We start from the raw sequence: 14,394 nt of genomic DNA, 5'->3' as shown, positions 1-14,394 counted from the left end.
TAAGTAATTTGGAATGGAAATGCATGGTTTCTTTGAATCAAACAACCACCATTTAATTGATGCTAAATCATGAGGTTTGAGCTAAATTTAATTGATTTTTATTGATTTATAAACCTTATGAATTTGGCGATACTTTGATTGGTTGTTTTGATTACTTGTAGGTGAAGAAAAGAAAAAAATAAGAAAAGCGTAACCTAAGGAGCATGATCTAAGCAAAGAAAGAAAGCGTGGCACAAGAAAAGGAAGCGTGGCTTAAGGAAGGAAAAGCATAAGTGCATTCAAGAAACAATGGCACAAAGCTCTTGCCAAGAGCTTTAAAGCTCTTGTGGAGAGCTTTCCTTCAAAGAATCAAGAGCCAAGCTCTTGGCAAAGAGCTTTGAAGCTCTTGCCAAAGAGCTTTGAAGCTCTTGCCAAAGAGCTTTATCAAGAACATATGAAGAAGGAATCAAGAGCCAAGCTCTTGGCAAAGAGCTTTGAAGCTCTTGCCAAAGAGCTTTTTCGTGCATGCCATGAAGAAGGAATCAAGAGCCAAGCTCTTGGCAAAGAGCTTTGAAGCTCTTGCCAAAGAGCTTTTTCATGCATGACATGAAGAAAATCAAGGAAGAAAAGCTCACTAATGCACTCACCAAGACTTGAAACCATGACCAAGAGGAGGGGGGCCAACGCTACTTCACAAGGAAAACAAGCCAAAATTGGCTTGTTTTCACTCACCAAGGTTCGAACCAAGTCCCTCAAGGAAACAAGGCCTTGTGCGCCACTTATTTGCCAAGGAAAATTAGCTTGTTTTCCTTCACCAAGGCTTGAACAAGGGACCTCAAAGAAGCAAGACTTTGGGGGCTTCTCTTGTGCCAAGGAAATTAGCTCCACAAGTGCTCCACCCAAGATTTGAACCAAGGACCTCAAGGACAAGTAAAGCTCTTGCCAAGAGCTTTCAAGCTCTTGCAAAGAGCTTTGTTCTCTTGTCACAAGGGACCGTGCGCAACACATTGGAAGGAAAGGGAACCAAAGCTCTTGGCCAAAGCTCTTGCCAAGAGCCGAACTCTTCCCTGGGAGGTGCACCATGGGCCAAAAATTCACTAAAAATCCAAATTAATTCATTTCTTCACCAAATTTTAGAGCCCATCCAAATTCTTAGATCCAAATTAAAAAGTGTATAAATAGGAGCTAGTTTGATGTAATTAGGAGACTTTTGAACCTTTTCACCTTTTGAACCTTTTACCTTTTTTGCACTTTTTGAGATTTTACTTTGAAATTTCATTTTGAGCTTTTATTTTAAATTGATATCTTAGAGAATTGGGAAGGAGAATTGATCTCTCTTCTTCCTTGTTCTTGCTTGAGCACTCTTTACTTTTCTTGCTTTGGATCTTGGGTGAAGAATTGAAGAACTTCTGTTTCAATCTCACCTTGAGATCTCTTGTTTATTTTCTCTGCATAATTGAATTTCCTTTTCTGTTTACTCTACTGCTTCATCTCCTCTCTAATTCTGCAATTTACTTTTCTTTATTTCTTTTGCAATCAATCTTGTTGGATCAAGGAAGGATTTGAGATCTAGACTTGTTATCTAGTCTCTTCCACTCCTGGGATCTTCAACTGTCTTTTATTTTGCTGCAAATTAAGCACCCTTTCTGTTTATTTCTCAAAGCATTTTACCCCTCTGTTTGAGATCTACTTCAACTCAATTCATCTTTTGCTCTTCTATTTAATTGCAATTCACTTGTTCTTGTTTAAATTCTGCAATCCCAACTCCCAATCCCTTTTACAATTCAAGCAATTTACATTTCTTGCACTTTAAGATTCAGTCATTTACATTTCTTGCAATCTAAGTTTCTGTAATTTACATTACTTGTTCTTTAAGATTCTGCTTATTTACTTTCTTTGCTCTTTAATTTCCTGCAATTTACCCCTCTCCCTTTACAATTCATGCAATTTAGCTTCTGTCAATTATAAACCACTCAACCAATACTTGATTCGCTTGACTAAATCAACCACTAAACTAAAATTGCTCAATCCTTCAATCCCTGTGGGATCGACCTCACTCATGTGAGTTATTATTACTTGATGCGACCCGGTCCACTTGCCGGTGTGTTTTGTGTTGGATCGTTTTCCACACATCAAGAAGGTACTCATTGTTATAGTTTCGCTCAACCAGGATGGGGAACATCTGCTCATAGTAGCGGTTAGTGAACCGCGCAGTGTCCTTTGCTGGAAAGGCTTTCTCTTTTTCATCGACCTTGATGATCCTCTTGACTCGCTTTGTTGAGGGCTTTACTGCTGTTGAAGATGGCTCTGCAGCTAGTGCGCTTTTTGTTCCTTTCCTTGCTGGTGGTTTGGGAGTAGCTTTCTCTTTACCCTTCTTGGTGGCCATCCTGAAAAGGGAAGGAGAAAGTAATATGTAAAGCTAAGGGTTATAGCAAGGAAGAGAATAGCACAAGTGATAATCAATGCCAAGGTAAAGAAGGATGACTCTTATCACATGGTCGCGACTCTATGTGATCAGTTTATCAATGGAAATATAGCAAGGGCATATTCAGGCAAGATGCAAGATGTTTATTGGCATGCCGGTAAAGGTATGAGTAGCATAGATCAAGCATTAATTGCCCAATTTGATTATCAACTCTTTCAAACTAACAACCTATTTGTATTGACAATTATATTCAATGAATTATATATAAAAGGGGGTTTTGTGAAAAGCAGGCATTAGAGTAGAAGAATAGAATAATTTAAAAATGCGTAATGCTATACGGGCTTTTTCACAAACACTTAGCATGCGTGGTAAATATGTTGTTAAAAGTATTAAATTGTACACGTAAGCAACCCTTAAGAGGTAATATTAATTGTCAAACAACTTCTAAACAATCCACAAGCAATTATAGAAGAAAATAATCACCCAATTAAATTTCTAACACCAATCAAAAGAATGTAAAAAGAAAAAGAAAGAAAAAGAAAACATTGATATTGAAAGTAAAAAGAAAAAGAAGAAAAAAACATAAATAAAAGTAATAATGGAAAAGTAAAAAGGGAAGAAGAAAAGAAAAGAACCTTGATAATGGATGTGAAAAAGAGGGGGGAAAAGGTAAAAAGTAAGAAGGAATAAAGAAGAAAGAAGGAAGAAGAAAGAAATAGGAAGGGAGAAGGAAAAATTAGGATTGGGGAAGAAAAGATAAGAATTCTGGCGCAGGTATAGTTAAACTGTGCGTCGCATGTGACACGAACGCGTAGGGCATGCGTTCGCGTGGTTTGTGATATTTTCAGGTGACGCGTACGCGTGGGTGACGCGCACGCGAGACCTGATTTGTGCTATTGGTGCGAGTGCACCCTCGCGCACGCATAACTCTGTTTTATAAGCACATTGCCAAATTTTTGGGTGACGCGCACGCGAGAATGGCCTAATTTTGAAAAATGACGCGTACGCGTGGGTGACGCGCACGCGTGGGTGACGCGCACGCGTGATGGGGTTTATGCTTCCAGCATCATTCTAGCCTCACTCCATCATAACTCTCTGCCATATACCTCTTTACGTCGATTTTGCAAGGTCACGCGTGCGCATGGGCGACACGCACGCGTGAAAGGCTAATTTTTCAAATGACGCGGATGCGTCAGGGACGCATTCGGTGGGCATGTTTGTGCCTTAGGCACGCCTCCAGCCACACTCCCGCGTGACTCTCTGCTTTTTTTCTTCTGTGCTTCGAATGCACATATGACGCAGACGTGTCAGCGACGCTTGCGCATCACGTGCTCTTTTTTTTATATATGCAGAATGAAAATGCAAATGCAGACTATATGCAGAGATTGTGAGAAGAGTCACTTAAGAAAATAAAGTAAAATAAAATAAAACAAAACTAAGACTGAAACGGAACGATCATACCATGGTGGATTGTCTCCCACCTAGCACTTTGCTTTTACGTCCTTAAATTGGACGGTCTTCAAGCTTATTCTACTTCTGTTAGTGGGTATTCCAAGAGAAAAACCTTTAGCTCTTTGTGATCCTTCATCTTCTCACCATGATAAAGCTTTAGGCGATGTCCATTGACCTTGATAAATTTTGAACTAGAAGGATGACGCAAGTGAAAAACTTCGTATGGCTCTGCCTTTTCTACTTTGTAGGGACCTTCCCATCTTGATCTCAGTTTACCTGGCATAAGCCTCAGTCTCGAGTTATAAAGAAGAACTAACTCCCCTGGTCTGAATTCTCTCCTTTTTATGTGCTTGTCATGGACAACCTTCATCTTCTCTTTGTATCGCCTGGAGTTGTCATATGCTTATAGGCAAAGGTTCTCCAATTCTGCTGGTTGCAGCTTTCTTTCAGCACCATCTTCTTCAAAATTCATGTTGCACTCCCTCATAGCCCAGAAAGCTTTGTGTTCCACCTCTACTGGAAGGTGGCAAGCCTTTCCGTATACTAAGCGGAAGGGGCTCATTCCAATGGGTGTCTTGTACACTGTTCTATATGCCCAGAGTGTATCTTGTAGCCTGGCACTCTAGTCTTTCCTATGAGGCTTTACTATCTTCTCCAGAATATGCATCTCTGTTAGACACTTCTGCTTGCCCATTAGTCTGGGGATGATAAGCTGTTTCTACTTTATGAACAATCCCATGCTTCTTCAGTAATCCTGTTAATCTCCTGTTACAAAAGTGAGTGCTTTGATCACTCACGATTGCTCGTGGTAATCCAAAATGACAGATAATATGGTTTCTAACAAAGAAAACAACAGTGTTAGCATCATCAGTACAGGTAGGAATTGCTTCCACCCATTTAGAGACATAATCCACAGCTAATAATATATAAAGGTAACCACTAGAGTTTGGAAATGGACCCATGAAGTCAATGCCCCAAACATAAAAAATTTCACAGAAAAGCATAATCTGTTGAAGAATTACCACTCCTATCCTTAATTTCTAAGTCAAATTCTTGCAGCAGTAGTATCCAACGTATTAACCTTGGTTTGGACTCTTTTTTAGCTAATAAATATTTTAGAGCTACATGGTCCGAGTACACTACTACCTTAGTACCAAGTAAATAGGCTCAAAATTTATCCATAGCAAAAACAATAGCAAGAAGCTCTTTTTCAGTAGTAGTGTAATTAGATTGAGCAGCATCTAAGGTTTTAGATACATAAGTAATTACGAAAGGATCCTTACCTTCGCACTGAGCCAACGCCGCTCCCACTGCATGATTGGAGGCATCGCACATAATCTCAAGTGGCTGGCTCCAGTCTGGTCCTCTCACAATTGGAGCTTGAGTCAGAGCGATCTTCAGCTTATCAAATGCTTGCATGCAATCCTCACTGAACTCGAACTCAATATCTTTCTGCAGCAGTCTGGATAAAGGTAATGCTACCTTACTGAAGTCCTTAATGAATCTCCTGTAGAAACCTGCATGGCCTAGGAACGAACAGACTTCCCTTACGGAGGAGGGGTAAGGTAAACTAGAAATGACATCTACCTTTGCTGACAGGCGATCAAGCATCTGATCAATAAATGGCAAGGGGTAGTGATCCTTGCGAGTAGCTTGGTTGAGACGCCTATAGTCAATGTAAACCCTCTATGAATTCTGCACTCTAGTTATCAGGAGCTCTCCATGCTCATTTTTTACTGTTGTGACTCCAGACTTCTTGGGCACAACTTGTACTGGACTGACCCATTCATTGTCTGAGATGGGGTAAATGATATCTGCTTCAAGTAGCCTGGTGATGAGCGGATAATTTATACGCTTTTTGGCATTGTTTTTAGTATGTTTTTAGTAGGATCTAGTTACTTTTAGGGATGTTTTCATTAGTTTTTATGTTAAATTCACATTTCTGGACTTTACTATGAGATTGTGTATTTTTCTGTGATTTCAGGTATTTTCTGGCTGAAATTGAGGGACTCGAGCAAAAATCAGATTCAGAGGTTGAAGAAGGACTGCTGATGCTGTTGGATTCTGACCTCCCTGCACTCAAAGTGGATTTTCTAGATCTACAGAACTCGAAATGGCGCGCTTCCAATTGCGTTGGAAAGTAGACATCCAGGGCTTTCCAGCAATATATAATAGTCCATACTTTGGCCAAGAATAGACGACGTAAACTGGCGTTCAACGCCAGCTTTCTACCCAAATCTGGCGTCCAGCGCCAGAAAAGGATCCAAAACCAGAGTTGAACGCCAGAAATGGATCAAAACCTGGCGTTCAACTCCACAAATGGCCTCTGCACGTGCAACACTTAAGCTCAGCCCAAACACACACCAAGTGGGCCCCGGAAGTGGATTTATGCATCAATTACTTACTCATGTAAATCCTAGTAGCTAGTTTATTATAAATAGGACCTTTTACTAGTCTTTTTGACCATCTTTGGATTACCTTATGATCCTTTGATCACGTTTTAGAGAGGCTGGCCATCTCGGCCATGCCTGGACCTTTCACTTATGTATTTTCAACGGTAGAGTTTCTACACTCCATAGATTAAGGTGTGGAGCTCCGCTGTCCCTCAAAGATTAATGCAAAGTACTACTGTGTTCTATTCAATTCATCTTATTTCGCTTCTAAGATATCCATTCGCACACAAGAACGTGATGAAGGTGATGATTATGTGTGACGCTCATCACCATTCTCCCCTATGAACACGTGCCTGACAAACACTTCCGTTCTACATGAAATAAGCTAGAATGAATATCTCTTAGATCTCCTAACCAGAATCTTCGTGGCGTAAGCTAGAATGATGGCGGCATTCAAGAGAATCCGGAAAGTCTAAACCTTGTCTGTGGTATTCCGAGTAGGATTCAATGAATGAATGACTGTGACGAGCTCCAAACTCGCGATTGCAGGGCGTTAGTGACAGACGCAAAAGGATAGTAAATCCTATTCCAGCATGATCGAGAACCGACATATGAATAGCCGTGCCGTGACAGGGTGCGTGAGCATATTATTCACTGAGAGGATAAGATGAAGCCATTGACAAGGGTGATGCCTCCAGACGATTAGCCGTGCCGTGACAGGGCATTGGATCATTTTCCCGAGAGATGACCGAAAGTAGCCATTGACAGTGGTGATGTATCACATAAAGCCAGCCATGGAAAGGAGTAAGACTGATTGGATGAAGATAGCAGGAAAGCAGAGGTTCAGAGGAACGAAAAGCATCTCCATTCGCTTATCTGAAATTCCTACCAATGATTTACATAAGTACCTCTATCCCTATTTTATTAATTAATATTCGAAAACACCATTATCAATTTATATCTGCCTGACTGAGATTTGCAAGGTGACCATAGCTTGCTTCATACCAACAATCTCCGTGGGATTCGACCCTTACTCACGTAAGGTATTACTTGGACGACCCAGTGCACTTGCTAGTTAGTTGTATCGAAGTTGTGAACCATGGTATTGGCACGATGTTCTTGGCGCCATTGCCAGGGAAAGAAAGAGCCATGAATTTTACATAATCAAAGTGTAATCACGATTGCGCGTACCAAGTTGCTCACGTTGCCAGGGATTGTTTGAGCCTGGACATCACAATTTCGTGTACCAAGTTTTTGGCGCCGTTGCCGGGGATTGTTTGAGTTTGGACAACTGACGGTTCATCCTGTTGCTCAGATTAGGTAATTTTCTTTTTGTTTTCCCTTCAAAAATTTTTCAAAAATCTTTCAAAAATTTTCCTTTTGTTTTCGAAAAAAAAATATAATAAAAATAATGTTTTCAAAAAAATAAATTATTCTATGGCTTCAAAATTTTTAAGAATGAATTCTAGTGTTTCATGAAGCATGTGAAGCCTGGCTGGCTGTGAAGCCATGTCTAAATTTATTTGGACTGAGGCTTGCAATCTGTTATCAAGATCAATATACTCTGATGTTAAATGCTGAAGCTTGGCTGGCCATTGGCCATGTCTAGTGTTTTGGACTGGAGCTTTCATTGAAAGCTTGGCTGGCTAGTGAGCCATGTCTAATTCCTGGACTGAAGCTTTAGACTAAGAATGCAAGATTCCTGGAATTCATGTTAAAAATTTTGGAATCCTTAATTTTTCTTTTTCATATAATTTTCGAAAAAAAAAAATCCAAAAAAATTAGAAAATCATAAAAATCAAAAATATTTTTTGTGTTTCTTGTTTGAGTCTTGAGTCATGTTATAAGTTTGGTGTCAATTGCATATGCATCTTGCATTTTTTCGAAAATATCATGCATTCATAGTGTTCTTCATGATCTTCAAGTTGTTCTTGGTAAGTCTTCTTGTTTGATCTTGATGATTTTTTGTTTTGTGTCTTTTCATGTTTTTCATATGCATTCTTGAATTCTTAGTGTCTAAGCATTAAAGAATTCTAAGTTTGGTGTCTTGCATGTTTTCCTTGCATTAAAAATTTTTCAAAATATGTTCTTGATGTTCATCATGATCTTCATAATGTTCTTGGTGTTCATCTTGACATTCATAGCATTCTTGCATGCATTCATTGTTTTGATCTAAAAATTTCATGCATTGCATAATTTTCATGTTTTTCATAAAAATTTCAAAAATAAAAAAAATATCTTTCCCTTTTTCTCTCATCAAATTCGAAAATTTGAGTTGACTTTTTCAAAAATTTTTAAAATCAAGCTGTTTCTTATGAGTCAAATCACATTTTCAATTTGAAAATCTTATCTTTTTCAAAATCTTTTTCAAAAATCAAATCTTTTTCAAAACTCTTAGTTATTTTCGAAAATTCCAAAAATATTTTTCAAAAATCTTTTTCTTATTTTTGTACTAAATTTTCGAAAATAACATAAACAATTAATGTTTTGATTCAAAAAATTTGAAGTTTGTTACTTACTTGTTAAGAAAGATTCAAACTTTAAGTTCTAGAATCATATCTTGTGATTTCTTGTGAATCAAGTCATTAATTGTGATTTTAAAAATCAAATCTTTTTCAAAACTAATTTCAATCATATCTTTTCAAAAATATCTTCTTATCTTATCTCTTTCAAAAATTTGATTTCAAAATATCTTTTCTAACCACCTATCCTCTTATCTTCTCAAAATTGATTTTCAAAATTTGTTTTAACTAACTAACTAACTTTTTGTTTGTTTCTTAACTTTTTCAAAACTACCTAACTAACTCTCTCTCTCTCTAATTTTCGAAAATATCTTCCCTCTTTTTCAAAAATTTCTTTTTTTTATTAACTAATTATTTTTATTTTTTTTAAAAAAAAATTTCGAAAAAAAAATACTAACCTTTTTCAAAAACTATTTTCGAAAATCACTAACTCTTTTTCAAAAATTGTTTTCGAAAATTCACTTCCCCCTCTCATCTTCTTCTATTTTTTTATTGATATACTAACATCTTTCCTTCAACTCTCTAAAAATCCGAACCCCCTCTCTCTCTGAGTTCAGATTTTCTTCCCTTCTTTTCCTCTACTCACAAAGGAATCCCTATACTGTGGTATAAAGGATCTCTATTATTATTATTTTTCTGTACCTTCTTCTTTGTCATATGAGCAGGAGCAAGGATAAGAACATTCTTGTGGAAGCAGATCCAGAACCTGAAAGGACTCTGAAGAGAAAATTAAAAGAAGCTAAATTACAACAATCCAGAGATAACCTTTCAGAAATTTTCGAACAGGAAGAGGAGATGGCAGCCGAAAATAATAATAATATAAGGAAGATGCTTGGTGACTTTACTGCACCTAATTCTAATTTACATGGAAGAAGCATCTCCATTCCTGCCATTGGAGCAAACAATTTTGAGCTGAAACCTCAATTAGTTTCTCTGATGCAGCAGAACTGCAAGTTTCATGGACTTCCATCTGAAGATCCTTTTCAGTTCTTAACTGAATTCTTGCAGATATGTGATACTGTTAAGACTAATGGAGTAGATCCTGAAGTCTACAGGCTCATGCTTTTCCCTTTTGCTGTAAGAGACAGAGCTAGATTATGGTTGGATTCTCAACCCAAAGACAGCCTGAACTCTTGGGATAAGCTGGTCACGGCTTTCTTAGCCAAGTACTTTCCTCCTCAAAAGCTGAGCAAGCTTAGAGCTGATGTTCAAACCTTCAGACAGAAAGAAGGTGAATCCCTCTATGAAGCTTGGGAAAGATACAAACAGTTGACCAAAAAGTGTCCTTCTGACATGCTTTCAGAATGGACCATCCTGGATATATTCTATGATGGTTTATCTGAGCTATCAAAGATGTCACTGGACACTTCTGCAGGTGGATCCATTCACCTAAAGAAAACGCCTGCAGAAGCTCAAGAACTCATTGACATGGTTGCTAATAACCAGTTCATGTACACTTCTGAAAGGAATCCTGTGAGTAATGGGACGCCTATGAAGAAGGGAGTTCTTGAGGTTGATACTCTGAATGCCATATTGGCTCAGAATACAATATTGACTCAGCAAGTCAATATGATCTCTCAGAGTCTGCATGGAATGCAAGCTGCATCCAACAGTACTCAAGAGGCATCATCTGAAGAAGAAGCTTATGATCCTGAGAACCCTGCAATAGCAGAGGTAAATTACTTAGGTGAACCTTATGGAAACACCTATAACTCAACATGGAGAAATCATCTAAATTTCTCATGGAAGGATCAAAACCCCCAGCAAGGCTTTAATAATGGTGGAAGAAACAGGTTTAGCAATAGCAAGCCTTTTACATCATCAACTCAGCAACAGACAGAGAACTCTTAACAAAATGCTTCTAATTTAGCAAATCTAGTCTCTGATCTATCTAAGGCCACTGTAAGTTTCATGAATGAAACAAGGTATTCCATTAGAAATCTGGAAGCACAAGTGGGCCAGCTGAGTAAAAGGATCACTGAAATCCCTCCTAGTACTCTCCCAAGCAATACAGAAGAGAATCCAAAAGGAGAGTGCAAGGCCATTGACATAAGCACCATGGCCGAACCCAAAGAAGGAGTGGAGGACGTGAATCCCAAGGAGGAAGGCCTCCTGGGACGTCTAGTGATCAATAAGGAGCTTCCCTCTGAGGAACCAAAGGACTCTGAGGCTCATCTGGAGACCATAGAGATTCCATTGAACCTCCTTATGCCCTTCATGAGCTCTGATGAGTATTCCTCTTCTGAAGAGAATGAGGATGTTACTGAAGAGCAAACTGCCAAGTTTCTTGGTGCAATCATGAAGTTGAATGCCAAACTATTTGGCATTGACACTTGGGAAGTTGAACCTCCCTTGTTCATCAATGAACTAAGTGATCTGGATCAACTGACATTGCCTCAGAAGAGACAGGATCCTGGAAAGTTCATAATACCCTGTACCATAGGCACCATGATCTTTAAGGCTCTGTGTGACCTTGGTTCAGGAATAAACCTCATGCCCCTCTCTGTAATAGAGAGACTGGGAATCTATGGGGTGCAAGCTGCTAAAATTTCATTAGAGATGGCAGACAGCTCAAGAAAACAGGCTTATGGACAAGTAGAGGACGTGTTAGTAAAGGTTGAAGGCCTTTACATCCCTGCTAATTTCATAGTCCTGGATACTGGAAAGGAAGAGGATGAATCCATCATCCTAGGAAGACCTTTCCTGGCCACAACAAGAGCTGTGATTGATGTTGACAGAGGTGAAATAGTCCTCCAATGGAATGAGGACTCCGTTATGTTTAAAACTCAAGGATCTCCCTCTGCAACCATGGAGAGGAAGCAGAAAAAGCTTCTCTCAAAGCAGAGTCAACCAGAGCCCCCACAGTCAAACTCTAAGTTTGGTGTTGGGAGGCCACAACCAAACTCTAAGTTTGGTGTTGAACTCCCATATCCAAACTCTAAGTTTGGTGTTGGAGAGTCTCAACAATGCTCTGAACATCTGTGAGGCTCCATGAGAGCCCACTGTCAAGCTATTGACTTTAAAGAAGCGCTTGTTGGGAGGCAACCCAATTCTTATTTATCTAACTATATTTTTGTTAGTTATATGTCTTTGTAGGTTCATGATCATGTGGATTCACAAAACAAACAAAAAAATAAAAAACGGAATCAAAAACAACAGAAGAAAAATCACACCCTGGAGGAGCATCTGCCTGGCGTTCAAACGCCAGAACAGAGCATGGTTCTGGCGCTGAACGCCCAGAACAAGCATGGTTCTGGCGTTCAACGCCAGAAATGGCAGCAAATGGGCGTTGAACGCCCAAAATGGGCACCAACCTGGCGCTGAACGCCCAGAGTTGTGTGCAAGGGCATTTTGCATGCCTAAAGTGGTGCAGGGATGTAAATGCCTTGACACCTCAAGATCTGTGGACCCCACAGGATCATCTCAGGATCTGTGGACCCACAGGATCATCTCAGGATCTGTGAATCCCACAGGATCCCCACCCACCTCACCCTCTATCTCTCCATTCATGACCATCCCTTCTGTTTTTCATCTACCACTCACATCCATACACACACCCTCCATCTCCTCTATATCTTCTTCTTCTTCTATTCCTTCTTCTTTTGCTCGAGGGCGAGCAACATTCTAAGTTTGGTGTGGTAAAAAGCATAGCTTTTTTGTTTTTTTTTCCATAACCATTGATGGCACCTAAGGCCAGAGAAGCCTCTAGAATGAGGAAAGGGAAGACAAAAGCTTCCATCAAGGATCTATAGCTCAGTGGTAGAACATTTGACTGCAAATCAAGAGATCCCTGAAATACCTCAGGGGATACATTTTCTTCCACACAATTATTGGAAGCAACTAAGGGTGGAACATCAAGAGCACTCCATCATCCTTCATAAAATAAGAGAAGATCAAAAAGCAATGAGGGAGGAGCAACAAAGACAAGGAAGAGACATAGAGGAGCTTAAGGACATCATTGGTTCCTCAAGAAGGAAACGCCACCATCACTAAGGTGGATTCATTCCTTATTCTTGCTTTCTCTGTTTTTCGTTTTCTATGTTATGTGCTTATCTATGTTTGTGTCTTCATTACATGATCATTAGTAGTAGTAACTATGTCTTAAAGTTATGAATGTCCTATGAATCCATCACCTCTCTTAAATAAAAACTGTTTTAAATCAAAAGAACAAGAAGTACATGAGTTTCGAATTTATCCTTGAACTTAGCTCAATTATATTGATGTGGTGACAATGCTTCTTGTTTTCTGAATGTATGCTTGAACAGTGCATATGTCTTTTGAAGTTGTTGTTTAAGAATGTTAAATATGTTGGCTCTTGAAAGAATGATGACTAGGAGACATGTTATTTGATAATCTGAAAAATCATAAAAATGATTCTTGAAGCAAGAAAAAGCAGCAAAGAACAAAGCTTGCAGAAAAAAAAAAGAAAAAAATAAAAATAGGCGAAAAAAATAGAAAAAAAAAAAAGAAAAAGCAAGCAGAAAAAGCCAAAAGCTCTTAAAACCAAAAGGCAAGAGCAAAAAGCCAATAGCCCTTAAAACCAAAAGGCAAGGGCAATAAAAAAGATCCCAAGGCTTTGAGCATCAGTGGATAGGAGGGCCTAAAAGGAATAAAATCCTGGTCTAAGCGGCTAAACCAAGCTGTCCCTAACCATGTGCTTGTGGCGTGTAGGTGTCAAGTGAAAACTTGAGACTGAGCGGTTAAAGTCAAGGTCCAAAGCAAAAAAAAGAGTGTGCTTAAGAACCCTGGACACCTCTAATTGGGGACTTTAGCAAAGCTGAGTCACAATCTGAAAAAAGGTTCACCCAATTATGTGTCTGTGGCATTTATGTATCCGGTGGTAATACTGGAAAACAAAGTGCTTAGGGCCACGGCCAAGACTCATAAAGAAGCTGTGTTCAAGAATCATCATATTGAACTAGGAGAGTCAATAACACTATTCGAAATCTGAAGTTCCTATAGATTCCAATCATTCTGAACTTCAATGGATAAAGTGAGATGCCAAAACTATTCAAGAGGCAAAAAGCTATAAGTCCCGCTCATATGATTGAAGCTCTGTTTCATTGATAGTTTGGAATTTATAGTATATTCTCTTCTTTTTATCCTATTTGATTTTCAGTTGCTTGGGGACAAGCAACAATTTAAGTTTGGTGTTGTGATGAGCAGATAATTTATACGCTTTTTGGCATTGTTTTTAGTATGTTTTTAGTAGGATCTAGTTACTTTTAGGGATGTTTTCATTAGTTTTTATGTTAAATTCACATTTCTGGACTTTACTATGAGATTGTGTATTTTTCTGTGATTTCAGGTATTTTCTGGCTGAAATTGAGAGACTCGAGCAAAAATCAGATTCAGAGGTTGAAGAAGGACTGCTGATGCTGTTGGATTCTGACCTCCCTGCACTCAAAGTGGATTTTCTGGATCTACAGAACTTGAAATGGCGCGATTTCAATTGCGTTGGAAAGTAGACATTCAGGGCTTTCCAGCAATATATAATAGTTTATACTTTGGCCAAGAATAGACGACGTAAACTGGCGTTCATCGCCAGATTTCTACCCAAATCTGGCGTCCAGCGCCAGAAAAGGATCCAAAACCAGAGTTGAACGCCAGAAATGGATCAAAA

General features: G+C 38.9%; 1 non-coding gene across 1 annotated transcript; it reads right to left on the bottom strand.

Annotated features, from left to right (window-relative positions):
- Positions 1-9,962: 9,962 nt before the first annotated feature.
- On the bottom strand, positions 9,963-10,070 carry LOC148577816 (small nucleolar RNA R71). The gene has a single exon (XR_015903285.1). It is a non-coding gene; the product is annotated as a small nucleolar RNA R71 (small nucleolar RNA).
- Between the last annotated feature and the right edge of the window lie 4,324 nt (positions 10,071-14,394).

This window comes from Arachis ipaensis, chromosome B1, assembly GCF_059453495.1.
Source record: "Arachis ipaensis isolate K30076 ecotype BB chromosome B1, ASM5945349v1, whole genome shotgun sequence".
NCBI lineage: Eukaryota > Viridiplantae > Streptophyta > Magnoliopsida > Fabales > Fabaceae > Arachis > Arachis ipaensis.
Note: the sequence above shows the minus strand (reverse complement) of the source record. Positions and strands in the feature narration are given on the sequence as shown.